Source organism: Cynocephalus volans, chromosome 18, assembly GCF_027409185.1.
Source record: "Cynocephalus volans isolate mCynVol1 chromosome 18, mCynVol1.pri, whole genome shotgun sequence".
Lineage (NCBI taxonomy): Eukaryota > Metazoa > Chordata > Mammalia > Dermoptera > Cynocephalidae > Cynocephalus > Cynocephalus volans.
In genome coordinates this window covers 7,123,461-7,138,103 of record NC_084477.1, presented here as the reverse complement: position 1 = coordinate 7,138,103, position 14,643 = coordinate 7,123,461, and the positions used below count along the sequence as shown (strand labels likewise).

General features: G+C 43.0%; 1 protein-coding gene across 1 annotated transcript in view; it reads right to left on the bottom strand.

The window, feature by feature from the left end:
- KIF26B (kinesin family member 26B) overlaps nucleotides 1–14,643 on the bottom strand; it is a 460,855-nt gene that overhangs the window by 248,151 nt on the left and 198,061 nt on the right. The gene's annotated exons all lie outside the window — the stretch shown is intronic.

The window sequence follows — 14,643 nt, the reverse complement described above, 5'->3', positions numbered from 1 at the left end:
AGGTTAGTGGGGTCCCTGTGACCCTTGCTGTGTTTACCTCTCCGTGAGCAGGGTGGGGGCTGGGGAGGTGAGCACATTCTGCATTGCAGGTGGTCAAAGCCTAGTTCTCCTCCATGGCTGCAACCCCGCTGAGCAGCAGGAGCCGCCCCAGACATAGCATGCTCCCCCGCTATCCAACAGACTCTCAACCAAAGCCCCTGCCAGCCATCAAGGGCGTGGAGGTCATTCCTTAAAGAAAACCACCACTCCCCCCCTCCCCCCATCGGTGCAGGCCAAGGAGGGACAGTTAGAACAGCCCACTGTCCCTCACTGATTCCTACGTTAAGACACACTGGTAATAGGCAGAGCCCCAGCTCAAGTGTCTGAAGCGCTGTCCTTTGTATCCCCAGACACTGGCAGTGTCCAGCTCAGTAAATACTTGCTGAATGAATGAATAAATGTTTAACTTTACACAATGCAGTTAGAACATACTAACATTACTTTTCACATCCAGGTGCTGACAAGACAGAAGGCTACAGTGGAGAAGACAGCTAGACCTGGAGGACCTGGTTTCCAAAAGAGCTAGCTTTATAACCTCTCACACACCTAGGCTCATCTGTCCCTGCCTCTGATATGCAATGCAGCCCGGCCTCTAACCAGACTCGTTCACATCTGTCTCTGCACTGGAGGGTCCCACAGATAGCCCAGACCCATGTGTCCAAAGCTGGACTCCTCCCCTGTCTGCTCAGCCTGTCCTTCCCGCCCATGTCATGCCCAGCACAGAAAGCAGGCAATGACCCTCAACTCCCCTCTGCTCTGTCCCGCATGCCACCAATCCTCAAGGGCTTTGAGCTTCCTTCTAAATATCTGTGAAACCTGTCCACTCTCAGCCAAGGCCTCTGCACTGTTTCCCCCCAAACCAGCGATCCACTCACCTGCCTCCTTCCATCTGAGTGGCAGGCTCCCCCGCCACCCACCCGAGCCCCTGTGGCTTCTTGTATGCAGTGTTAAAGGATAAAGCCCTTTTCTAATCCTCCATCCCAGCTCCCCAACACACCAGTCTCATGACAGCTCCACACCTTTACAGATCTCCTCTCCTTTCCATCTTGTAATCTTTTCCCCAGGTGTGCCTGCCCAACAGCAACACACAGGTGTGCAGATTCAGGGTACTGTGATGCAAACGTACTCCAGAGAGAGTTAAGTGCTTGGTCGTAAGCACGACATTTACAATAGATGTGTATTCATTCCATAGATGATGTTTATATAGATATCATGCAATAACCTATATACCTTATAAAACACTTACGGCCTAGTTACTGTAATTAGTACATTTATACCAATTAACCCCAATGCCGCACTGGTTCAATTTCCACTTAGTCTGTTAGTTCTATGTTAGCAGCTACTTAGAAGAGGTAGAAAAGTTTCCGGTGTTAAGAAGTGACTTTCTTTTTAATTACTCTATTGTAATTCCCATTTCCTTTTTTCCCAAACCCGTATAAGTTGCTAATACGTGATAGAATTAACATGAGTTTCATTGTGAGTCCTTTTATTTCCTTTGCCCACCCATGCTCAGAGATGCAAATAGACTGTGAGAGAATTCAAAAGGCAGAGGTGAGGTGGAGAGAAGAGCATGAATAACTTGCAAGCTAGATAATTAGGTAGGTCTTAGAACTATCAAGAGACGATTGTGCAATTTAACATTAAAAAAGAAAAAAAGAAAAGGATGTCTGGGGAGAGGTGAGAATAAAAACTAAGTGTAATTAAGTGTAAACAATCCTAAGGATAGGACTTCCTTAGTATTTCAAGTCAGACAAAACCAGATCCTCTTAACCAAGCTTACTATTAACATAAAACCTATATTATTTTTCACTTGTAGAAATGGTATCTACCAATCTTCTTAAGTCCAACAAATAACTCAGTAAATGCTCAGTAAAACGCACACTGACTGAAGTTTTAGGAGTCCAGAAATGGGTCATTCCTCTGTGCAGGTGGTGGGGTGGTGTCTATTTACATTAACTTGTGCCACAGTTTCCTCGTCTTTAAAATGAGAATAATTATCTACTTACCTCATAGGACTAATATGAAGCTTAACTGAGTAAATACACACAAAGCACTCAGCACAGTGCATTTGAGTGTTAGCTATAGTGAGCATTCAAGCGTTAGCTACAATTATTCTTTTTATGGCTGTGATACTAAATACATGATACTCACAAAGTGGAGAGACAGAGAAACAAATCCTAGTCAGCAGGGGCACAACTGATGGGGATGAGAAAGTTTAGATGCTCAAAGGTGTCTGCTGACCAGCTTTGTCGGCCCAATGGGACTTCAGTTTTTCTCTTTGCAGTTGGAGAAACCACCCCAGGTCATAATGTAAGTGGTAGAAGTAGGGAGTTAAGATTTTCGTGTTTTGCACTGTTTATTGTCTCCAAAGTCTTCCCCAAGGAAAGGCCATATCAACGGCTGGAGCACTCTGTGAGTTTTAGCAATCCAGGCACACCTTGGGAAACAAGCCAGCAGATCACCTCCTCATTGGACAGTGCATGGAAGCCCTTTTTCTAGCCCTTTTACCTCTAATGGCCTCAGTGAAGTGGCTGCTGAAGTGGGTTATGAATGAATCTCTGAGCTGCAGAGTGCACCCTGCAGAAGGGCTACGGTCAAGGTATTCATCAGATCACTGTGAAAAACGGAGCTATATCTTGTTCAGATATGAGACGTGCCCCGGTTTTCTGAATTCATCAGTTTCACCACTATGTCTCAGAGGTATGTTCACTGCTTCAGGTCTGTCTACCTTGCCTCTAAATGTGCTCGCGGGCTGCAGAAATGCAGACAGCCACGATCTGCGAGACATCTGTGCACGCTGATTTTGCAGAACTTTTCAGTGTAAGATTTTGCATCTCTCTCCATATGTCTATATCTGGATCTAGACCTAGATCCTTTGAAGCTCCATCTTCAGGGAAGATCTTTTCAGGGAAGATCTGTTCATTTAAATCCAGTGCTTAGGACAGTACACAGAACTAAAACATATTATTATTTTTTTTTAGAATAATGCACTTAATCTTCACAACAATCTTAGGAAATAAGATACTATTATCCTCAGTCTATAAAAGTTGAGACTTTGAGGGGTCAAGTAATTTGTCAAATATTACTCAGCTTACAAATGGCCTAGAGGCGTGAAAAGATTCTCAATATCATTAAGCATTAGTGAAATATAAATCAAAACCACAATGAGAAACCACCTTGCACCCAGTAGGGTGCTACTATCAAAAAGAAAAAAAAAAGCAGAAAATAAGAAGTATTGGACAAAACGAGGAGAAACTGGAACCTTATGCACTGTTGGTAGGAATGTAAAATACTGCAGCTGCTATGGAAAACAGTATGTCAATTTCTCCACAAATTAAAAATAGAATCACCATATGATCCAGCAATTCCACTTCTGGGTGTTAATCCAAGAGAACTGAAAGCAGGATCCCAAAGAAACTTTTGCATGCCCGTATTCATGCAGCATTATTCACAAGAGCCAGACGGTGGAAGCTATTCAAGTGTCCATTGATGAATGACTGGGTCAACAAAATGTCATGTCTACAGACAATGGAATATTATTCAGCCTTAAAAAGGAAGAATATTCTGACACATGCTACAGCCCGGATGAACCTTGAGGACATTATGCTGAGTGACATAAGCCAGACACAAAAGGACAAAGACTTACGTGTGGTACCTGGAATAGTCAAATTCATAGAGACAATGTAGAATGGTGGTTGCCAGGGGACAGGGAAATGGGAGTTATTGTTTGATGGGGACAGAGTTTGAGAAGATGAGGGGTTCTGGAAATGGACCTGGCGTTGATGGTTGTATAACAATGCGAATGTACTTATAATGTGAACTGTACGTTGAGAAATGGTTAAAACAGTACGTTTTATGTTATGTATATTTCACTACAATCAAGAAACAAGGACCACAAATATTACTCAGCTGATAAGTAGGTGACCAGAATTCACATGCCGATCTGTCTGCACTTTGCACTGTGCCGAAACTGAGCTCCATGTCCAGGGAAGACCTGATCAGGCCACTAAGTCCCTTCTAAGGAATATGTTTTGGGACGCTGAATTTAAACATATACCACTCCACTAACTAAAGACCACATTACTGATCCCCAAAATGGCCCTGTTTCCCATTACTAATCTTAGGAAATGAAAATAATTTCTGATCGGATTCTACCTCTTAGGCCTGTCAAGTCTACCTCTTAGGTAAGATAAAGTAAGTCTCACTAGGTGGCAGCATTGCTCACACAGCCTTTTGGTTTTTGGCTCATCTTTGTCTCAATCTTCATCCCCACTGACCTCCCAGTGAGGAGAGGTAACACACAGGCATTGATTTCTATACTACTATGCAGAACAATAAAACGTGAAATCCCAGTCACCCCGAATCGCCCCAAAGAAATCATGTTGATGGTGAGTGTTGTGGGTGGCCCTCCCGTGGGAGGAACTGGCCTCCTATCCTCAGGAGGGTGGTAGGGGCCAGGGGCAAGCACACAGGAGACCCTCTGTCATCTCCCAGCTATGTGACCTTGATCAGGTCCCTTGACATGTCTGGACCTTGGTTTTGTCATCTGTAATTCACAAGGGCAGGCCTCCTGCCCTGATTCCATGAGCATATCTGGGACCTGTTGGCTTTCACAAAAAGGAAAGAGGTTGTGAACAGGCTGACGGGTTCAGTCTTGCCACTGATAATGCCTCTCACCGCCTAAAAGATGAGGAAACCAGCCTTGCTAAGGTGATGGAAACTGTCAGGTGGGCTCAGGTGAGTCATGCAACTGGAAAACTGGTCACGGCCTTGAACATAGACATGGCTGCTGCTATGTTTCCTTTTCAAGTGCCCATGTCCAGGCTGAAGATGCGTTGCTGAAGGGATGTGTTGACTCTTTGAGGCCACTAGTGCAGCAGTAAGGAACTAAATAGTCTCCAGAGTCCCCAAAATGGTGACTAATATGCTTCCTGAACACCTCAGTTATTCCCTGGGACTGACTTAGGCATATGAAATATTTGACTCACCAACTAATCCTCATAAAATACCTCTATATGATAGAGGCATGCTAATTTGTCACGCTAAAGACTGATAGCACAGCAAATTGTCAATTTGAAATTAATTAGATGTATGTCTGGGGTGGGGTAGGTAAGGAGGAGTCTTCAATTTTCCAGTTGATTGAAAACTCCAGATTATGTAACACTTTTAAAAGAAAGATTTGTATTTTATAAAGATATAAATGAATAATAAGAAAGCAATATATTAAAATTATACTTTACCCTGAGCATATAAACAAGGAAAGCAAGAATAAAAGCCCTGAGTCCTCTGTTTCGAAGTCCTCACTCAGTAAGAGTCATGAGCTAGGCCTGAATTACATGATATTTCAAATTAACTCTAAATAACAAGGTTTTACTCTTTTGGATTATCGTAAATTGACCTCTCCAGCATTGTGTAGAATTTTAAATGATTTGAGTATATATATTTCTTCCCCTCCTGCCTTAAAAAGGTCTCCCAATATAGGGAAAAATTGGTCAATGAGTCTTTCAGTATTTTATTGATTACGGTTGGCCATCCACGTCTGCAGATTCAACCAACCTTGGCTCAAAAATATTAGGAAAAAATAATCATAATAAAAATAACAATACAACAATAAAAAATAATTCAAATGAAAATACAGTATAACAACTATTTATGTAGCATTTACATTGTATTAGGTATTATAAGTAATCTAGAGATGGTTTAAAGTATATGGGAGAATGCTTTAGGGTATATGCAAACATAGGTGACCCTTGAACAGCACAGGTTTAACTGCCACAGATCCACTAACACAGATTTTTTTCAGTAAATAATATATAGTATTGTAAAAGTATTTTCTCTGCCTTATGATTTTCTTAATAACGTTTTCTTTTCTCTAGCTTAATTTATTGTAAGAATACAGTATATAATACATATAACGTACAAAATGTGTGTTGATTGGCTGTTTATGTTATCAGTAAGGCTTCCAATCAACAGCAGGCTATTAGTAGTTAAGTTTTGGGGGAGTCAGAAGTTATATGTGGATTTTCAACTGCACAAGAGATCAGCGCCCCTAAACTTCATGTTGTTCAATGGTCAACTGTACTACATCATTTTATATAAGGAATCTGACCACCCTCAGATTTTAGCATCCATGGAGGTCCTATAACCAATCCCCCATGGATACCAAGGGACGACTGTAATTCACTAATGGTGGAATGAGACAATTTCTACCTAAAATATGACATACTTGTGTAAGATGTAATGTACATATGCAAAGTTGATTTCTGGTGATACGTGCAGAGGGCTGGTGATTCTGTGCTCCTGCTTAACATTTATTTCATGTGCTCGATATTCATTTTATGGTTTTGGTATTGTTTTTCCATCTACCAGTGGTTCTTACATTGGAAACGAAGGTCCTGATGCCGTTCAACCCGAGTCATGTGAACGTGAGTTGACTAGAAATGACGGTACTCAAGTTTCAGTGAACTTAACGGAGAGGTTACCATGCCTCAGACACAATGCTAACTATTCAACATACATTATCTCATATCATCCCCATAACAATTCTGCAACTTTCCACTTTGCAGGGGAGAAGACACAAAGCCTGCTGGAGGTCGCACGGTGAGCAAGGAAACTGAGTTTTTATTTCTGGTGCAGGCACAGCTAATCCAGTGTGACCCCAACCTCTAGTCCCTCATTGCTGGAGACTTGGATAAAATCACTGGTAAGCACCAGCCTCAGACTTCCTAAAGCAATCTGTTTCTTGGCCATTAAAAAGAAAAATGCAGTAACTGTTGTTATCCCCTTAGCTCACAGTGGATCCTCCTTAGCTCTTTTAGTCAACTCTGTAAGAAAGCAAAATGTGTGCCTGAGAAAATGAGGATTGGCAAAGATGGCAGAAATGAGAAAGGATGTGGGAAGTGTCTAAAACAAAAGATAACTGTGAAAAAGCATCTACATCGAGACAGTCCTCTCTCTGAGCAATTTCACCTCCTAGGTCAGCAGTCCCCAGCCCTGCCCTCCACCTGCCCCAGCCCGGGAGAACTAGAGACAGGCCAGGTAACTTCTCCTGTGCTTGGGAGGTAATGGCCACACCCCACACCTCTCACCACCCCACTCCTCTCACCCACACACAAAGGGGCAGGGATAACTCAGAAATACTGTTTTAAAGGGCAAAGCATCTTAACCACTATTTCTAGCTTCTTTCTGGAGCTCAGAAATATTTCTAAGAAAGAAAAACAAAAATGCAGACCATTCTACCAACTTCCCCCCCCCACCCACACACACCCCAGTTCAGAATTTACTTTAAGTCACTAAAATGAAGCCGCAGAAAATACATCTCTCATCTACCTCGCTGAAATTCTACCACCTTAACCCAGACTATCAGCTTGGTCAGTAGAAAAGGAATGAGGCTCCTCTCACCCTGTACAGATTAGACTCTCAGCTTAAATGTATCAACCCCCACGATCCCAGGTCATGTTCCAAGAGTTGCTTTTTACATTTTTATCTATGGTTGTGAAAACACAAGTGACTTAAAAGGTATTTGATGAGTTCACAAGAGGAGGATGTTATGCCACAAAAACCCCGAGTGTAGGTATAGAGGTTGATCATACAACCTTGTCTCTGAATATTTGTTCATTGTGTCTGGCTCCTGAGCAGATCCCCTGCAGAGGTTTAAGGGTGTTTGTGGATATGAGGCTTCCCTCCTCCTCTCTTTCCTGTGTCTTTTTTTTTTTTTTTTAATGGTTTCCCCTTGTTCCCTTTTTCATCTCTAAGCAAAGAACGTGAAGGGAACCCTCCCCGGCTGGCAGCTGCGCACGCCTGCACCTGCCCCTTCTTCTAAAGCGTTCAGTGAGGAAGGAAGCTGCAAATACCTCACCTCCTCGGCTCCAACTTCGCTTTTCAGCCACCGATCATCCGTCTCTTATCTATCATCTATTACTATCTATCTACCTATTACCTATATATCTATCTATAATGGGTTGAATAGTGTCCCCCCCCCCCCAAATTCAGGTCTACTTGGAACTTCAGAAGGTGACCTTACTTGGAAATAGGGTCTTTGCATATGTAATTCATTAAGAATTGAGATGAAGTCCTACTGGATTAGGGCGGGCTCTAAATCCAATGATTTGCATCCTTATAAGAAGAGGAGAGATCCCAGCGAGACGCAAGGTCATATGGAGATAGAGGCAGAGAATGCAGTAAATGTGCCACAAGCCCAGGAATGCCCAGAGCCACCAGAAGCTGGAGGTGGCAAGGAAGGATTCTCCCCTGGAGCCTCAGAGGGGGCACGGCCCTGCTGTCACCTTGATTTCAGACTTCCTGCTCCAGAACTGTTAGAGAATTCATTTCTTTTGTTTGTTTTAAGTCCCCTAATTTGTTATGGTAGCTCTAGGAGACTAATACACAATCTGTCTGTCTTTCTGTCTCTCTGTTTTCATTGCTCCCTTCCTGTATTTATTAAACCAGTGCCAGGTAACTCATTCCTTAAAGCTGTGGTTCTTGGCCCTGGCAAACTCAAGCCTGGGTCCCACCAGCAGATATTCTCATTTAATCAGTCTGGGATGTGGCTTAGGCATCGGGATGTTTTAAATCTCCCAAGTGATTCTAGTGTGCAGGCCAAATGGAGAACTCCTGCTTTCAAGCAAGGAAATCCTCCTATTCCCTTACTCCAAAATCTCTTGCATCTGTCTTCTGCCTACCAAATAAAAAGTGATGCCAACTAGCACTTACATTCTGCTCTGCCATTTTCAACGTGCTTTCAAATGCATGTGATCCTCAGGATACCAGATAAAGTGAGAATTATCACTGGGGCAGCTCTAGGAAAGCCCATTCTGTGAGGTCAAAAGGCCCTACAAAGAAGACGAGCTTTCTGCTCCACGTTTTTCAATCAAGGCTCCCCCACCAGCAGCTTGGAATGATTTCTGCAGTTTCAACAACACGAGAGACTTACATAAGGGTAATTACTAGCTACCAGTGGAGAGTGAGCTTGTTATGATGATTCTGTAACAATAGGGAAATCTGAGACAATTGAAAACCAGCGGTGCAGTATGAGTAGCCTCTCACTCTGTGCAGGCAGCCAAATGAAATAATCTGACTTGCTCATGTACTGGCCGATCACAGAGTAATGCAGTGTGGGATGAAAAGCCCACGTTCAAGGTCATCCTGCTGGTATCTGCAGCGACTCCTCGGTCTGCAGACCTCATCTCGCTCCTCCTTACCACACTTTTCACTTACCAAATGCTTTACCAGGTGTATTAGTCTCCTATGGCTGCTGAAGCAAATGACACAAATTTGGCAGATTAAAACAATGCAAATGGATTCTTTTACAGATCTGGAGGTCAGAAGTCTCCAGTGGGTCAGCAGGGCTGGTTCCTGCTGGAGGCTGCAGGAGAGAGTCGATTTCTTTGCCTTTTCCCAGCTTCTAGAGGCTACCTTTACTCCTCAGCTCGTGACCCCTGCCTCCATCACCCAAGCCAGTAGCATCCTCTCTCGTCTCTGACCTCTGCTTATATCCTTACATCTCCTCTCCCTGGTTCTGATCCACCTGCCTCTCTCTTTTAAGGACACTTGTGATTATATTGTGTCCACCCAGATAATCCCCCCATCTTGAGATCCTTATTAATCACATCTGCAAAGTCCCTTCTACTATGTAATATAAAACATTCATAGATTGTGGGGATTAGGACATGGATACCTTTGGGGGACCCTATTCAGCCTATGCACCAAGTAAATGATCAGATTAAAAATATTTTTTAATTTTCCTGATGAAGTTCCCTTCAGACGATGGCCCCGTTCATACTCATAATATGGGACAACCCTTTTGGAATGTCACCCTGAACACCATATCCTTGAGAAATGCGCTGTCCATGACCAAATATACAAACTGATTCCTCTTCCCCTGTTCATGATTTGCCAAAAGCATAAAGATAAATAACCTAATCCCCCTTTGACCATCTCTAAACACTAACCTATGTCTTAAAAATCCTTTCCATGCTATAATTTGTCTAATTGCAACATCTTATGCTACTGACCTGACTGAGTGGAAACAGTGGTAAATGGAAGCAGTTGACACCAGAGCTGGCTCAAGAAGGGACGTGTTGCATATTTCAGGGGACAAGTGGCTAAGTCCTGAAGAGCTCACAAACCTGAATGGGAATCTTCCACTCCTGACGCACTGCAACCACCATGGAAACATGAATGCACCACCAACAAAGCCTCTGAGTCCAACAGCACTTGGCGGGCTTCAAGGGTCTGGCCCTCTCCTATAGTCCTCCATAAAATGGGTCATCACCAAGTCCCCCAAGGCTTCCGATCTCTGAGGATCAAGTTTTAAGCACCGTAGAGGTCCTGCAGTTTAACAAACCTTGATATGTTTCAAGGTTGCTGCTTTTGCAACCCCCTGTGCCTGTATCTTAAAATGTAAAGTCCAATAATGACTGTGCTTAACAGACACAATTATTTCTAAAGATATACTAGAGACGATCCCATGATGACTTCAGTCAGAGTTCAGTCTCACATTACCTCTGACATTGATTCCAATGGATGCTTTTTGAGAAAGCAGGGTAACTTTTATTGAAGACATTTCCCTTCAACTCAATGAATGCACATTGAATACCTTCATTGCATTAATGATCCATTATGGATTTATTATATATTAATACAAAATCTTGGATTTTCTTGACGAGATCAGTTTTTTGAAATCCTTTGAAATAAAGCTCATTTACTCTTTCCAATGCCCCTGCATTAAGGGTGATATCAAAATGCCACTTGGATTCTTTTCATTGCATCCAAGGATTTACTGAGTATCATTAAGATACTTCAGGTTAAAGATTAGCTTGTGTCAAATAACGGGCGGTTTTCAGTTATTTGGGAATCTTGGGATCTGGGCAGGTCTTGTAGCCTGGAATTTTTTCCTAAAACTGGAGCTAGTCATGGGAAATAACTTTAGTGCTTCCCAGAGATTGGAGCTTTCTCTAATGAGCAGCCAAATTTGCATGTTAGCTGCCATGAGGGGCATGAGAATTAAATGGATTCCTGTTTGCAATGAATTTATAATCTAGCAAAAGAGATCAAACTAGGATTCAGGAAACTCTGAACAAAAGAAACTGCAAATCTCTCAGGCTCAGGTTTCTCCACTGGTAAATGAGGGGTTCAAGTGGATAATTAATAGTGGCTGGTATCCCTGCTTTATAGTTTATAAATATGCTCACGCTTTTTTATTAATTGTTCCCTACATCACCCTGTGAGATAGGAATTTCACACTTAAGGAAACAGACTAAGATGTTAAGTTACTAAACTGCAGTTCAAGAGTTGGGGAAGATACAGACTCGAACTAGGTAGGACTGTCTCCAAGTCTCCTACCATGATGCAAAAACCAGTTACCATCCTTCAAAAATGGATTCTAACACCAACATTCTATGATTCTGAGTGTTACGTGGACAGTCTTTCCTGCAGTTAGTCACTGCGAGGAGTATAAATCAGGCAAAAGCAGCTGCTATTAAAAAAGAGGTAATTTATGGTTGATTACAAGGAACTCATCTAGACATGTCTTTTCAAACTCAAAACTCACGTGATCAAACGAAGGTTCTAGAGCATCTTCTGCTTTCTCTGCATGTGTACAGATTATGCTAACTCTCCACAAGTGAACAGAAGAAAGTCTTTCCTTGAAAGGTCCTGTCTTATCTTCTATGAAACCAATTTGCTAAGATACGTAATGAGAAATGATCTTTGCGGTTTGTTCAACATTTTTGATGTAATCTTGTGCCTCCAAAATTACTCTTTTTCTTACCTCTCTGGATAGATTCATATTTATCTATGATGCTTATAAATCCCTGCTCTTTCTGGAGGTAATTTGGGAGCATGAAGGATATACATAGCAAAAGAGAACCAACAATCTCCTACTGCAAACTTAGAAGATTACTACACAGTGGTGTGGGTAAGAGGGGCTTGAGGAACGGGAGGACCTTTCTGTCATCCACACGAAGGTCTCAGCAGGCTGGAAAGCCTGTCCTTATCTCTTTCATCCTCACCGAATCTAAGTTACAGAAGGGCAAGTGTCTTCTTCCTCTCCCTCATTTCTATGGGCTCAGGTTCTGACAAAGTCTAGATGCTTCTCTGCCCAGGGAACAGCTTTGACACTAATCCAGAGGCCATCTGCTCTATGGGGAGAAAAGTGGGAGCCTGGGTGAGCAGGAAAAATGAGATCAGCTTTCAGAGCAGTCAACCATCTCTGACGAGTTGGCTAGACTGTGAACTGCAGAATATTTACTGCAGGGAGATGTCCACGACAGGAGACACTCAGTCTGGCCAGACCCAGAGCCCCCACCCCAGGGCATCAGGATGACACAGTCACAACACGAGGGACACTGATTCATAGCCAGGCACCAAATCTCTTTATCCCAGAGAGATTTCCTCTGGTCCCTTTAACTCTTACTCAGGGGAAATGCATATGTTGGTTTGCTCTGGAGTTGGAAAGAAGCAAAACAACTCACCCAGGACAATCGCAAGTTGGTGGCTTGCGTGAATCATCTTTGCTAGTGCCTTTCAGCCCCATCCACCCACCCTCGTCCCCCAGGCTGGATTACGAGCCCCTCTGTGTGCTCTGAAAGCAGCCTGGCATCTCTCTCTCCTTGAGCTCACCTGTTGTCTCTCAGTGGGCAGCTCACCTGTCTCCCCCCACTGCAAGGACCACGGGCCAGAATCTGGGTTTCCAGCCCAGGAAGAAGCCCCACCCACCACCTAGCAAAGTGCCTGACACCCAGTAAGAACTTAATAAACACCTGCTCTTGTACATAAAATTCTCTTTCATACAAGGCTGGGGAAGAAGAGAAAGAACAAAATTATTGTACAAATAAACCGAGTCTCCTGATGAGTCCTGATGCCTGTTACAAGTGCTTTGGGGTCGTGGGAGGTGAAATGTATCTGTGCAACATGAGTATGTGGCTGGTACAATCCGGGGATGTGTTGAAAATGTGAGTTGGGTGGAAGGATGCTCTCCTGAGCATTTATTTAGAGTAGCAAAAACCTTAACTCTAATAATTGATGCTTGCTTGTATAAATTAGGACATATTCACAGAGTGGATAATATCCATATAATAGAATATTATGCTACCATTGAAGATCATATTTTTAAAAAACACATAATAGCATGGGAAAACGCCCTAACATATTAAGTTAAAAAAAGGTCACAAAATTGAATCTAGTCACAATTTTACCAATTGTATGTGTATCAAATACTGGGAGGGCAAATACCCAAATGTTATATAGTTTATTTCTGGGTGACGATGACTTTAAAAGTTCGATCTAAACTTTTTCATATATTTTTATTTTACAACAAACGTGTATTACTTTTTATAATTTTCAAAATGGTGTATTTTAAAAAATGCAAATAAAAAAAAAGCATATCATTCCACAATGAAAAGAAGCCCCATTCAGTTCCTGCCCTACATGGTTATTTACAAGATTAGACTATGAAGTCCCTCCCAGGGTGCTACTGATTCCTTATGTTTATACACACAATCCAGAACATTCCATCCAAAAGTCAAGTGGTAGCTAGGCCCCTGCAGGGCAAAATAGGAGTCCTATTCTTTGGCATGCCAGGTCTAAAAAGGAGCAATACCTGGAAAAGATATTGACAGGCTATTGCTCTGGGATAAGCTGGGAAACCTGTGGAAGGGAAACCCGTTCCCCTGGGCAAGGGGAGCTGTTGTCGGTTCTGTCATTGACTGTGTGGCCACAGGTCATTCAATTTCTCGAAGTATCATATTCCCCATCTGTAAAAGGAAGACCTAACATCTGCCCTACCTGTCTCACAGGCCCACTATGGCATTAAATAAAATGATATGTGCACTGTATTTTGGAAACTACAAAGCACCCAGTAAATGAAATGTCTGACAACCCAAGAACATTAACTTCTTAGGATAATGATCAATTTTTCCCGCAAGATACCAAGAGGCACAATCTATATTCCCTCTTCAACACTCTAGAAAAGTCACCAGGAATTTTATCAGCCACATTTAAATCATTTTATGTCTCTCTGGACCTGTGCCCCACATAACAAGCTCTGCCATGTGTTCATTCGACCTGTTTGTTTTTCTCCTGGGCACACGGGCTTCCTGTATGGGAAGGTGGGGCCAGGAGGCTGGATTCTGGCCACTGGAATATCGATGGAGGCAATATATGCCCCTTCCAGGCCAGGCTAGGCCCCCAAATCCCCCTGTGGGATCCTGCACGCTTTCTCGCTTCCTTCATCTCCTGGAGGAGGACTCTGAGGCCCCTGGAAGACGGTGACACCTTCGACAGAAGAAGCCTGAGTCCCTACATCACAGTGGAAGGCCACCCACTAAACACCCACTCTGACAAGGACACAGGTGAGAAAGAACCTGAGATTTCTAAGATCATCAGTTACACCAGTTATCCTCCCAACTAACACCCCATGACCACGGCCACCACTCCACTCCAGTCACGGTCAACACCCTCTGCTGCTCATGAGGGGACCTAGAAAATGCATACATTAAACCCAACCCTCATCCAGCAGAAAGCTCACCCTGGAAAAATTAAGACAATCTTTTAGATTCTTTAGACCTGCTCTCCTATTTCCATAGGGAAACTTGGTGGTAGGTG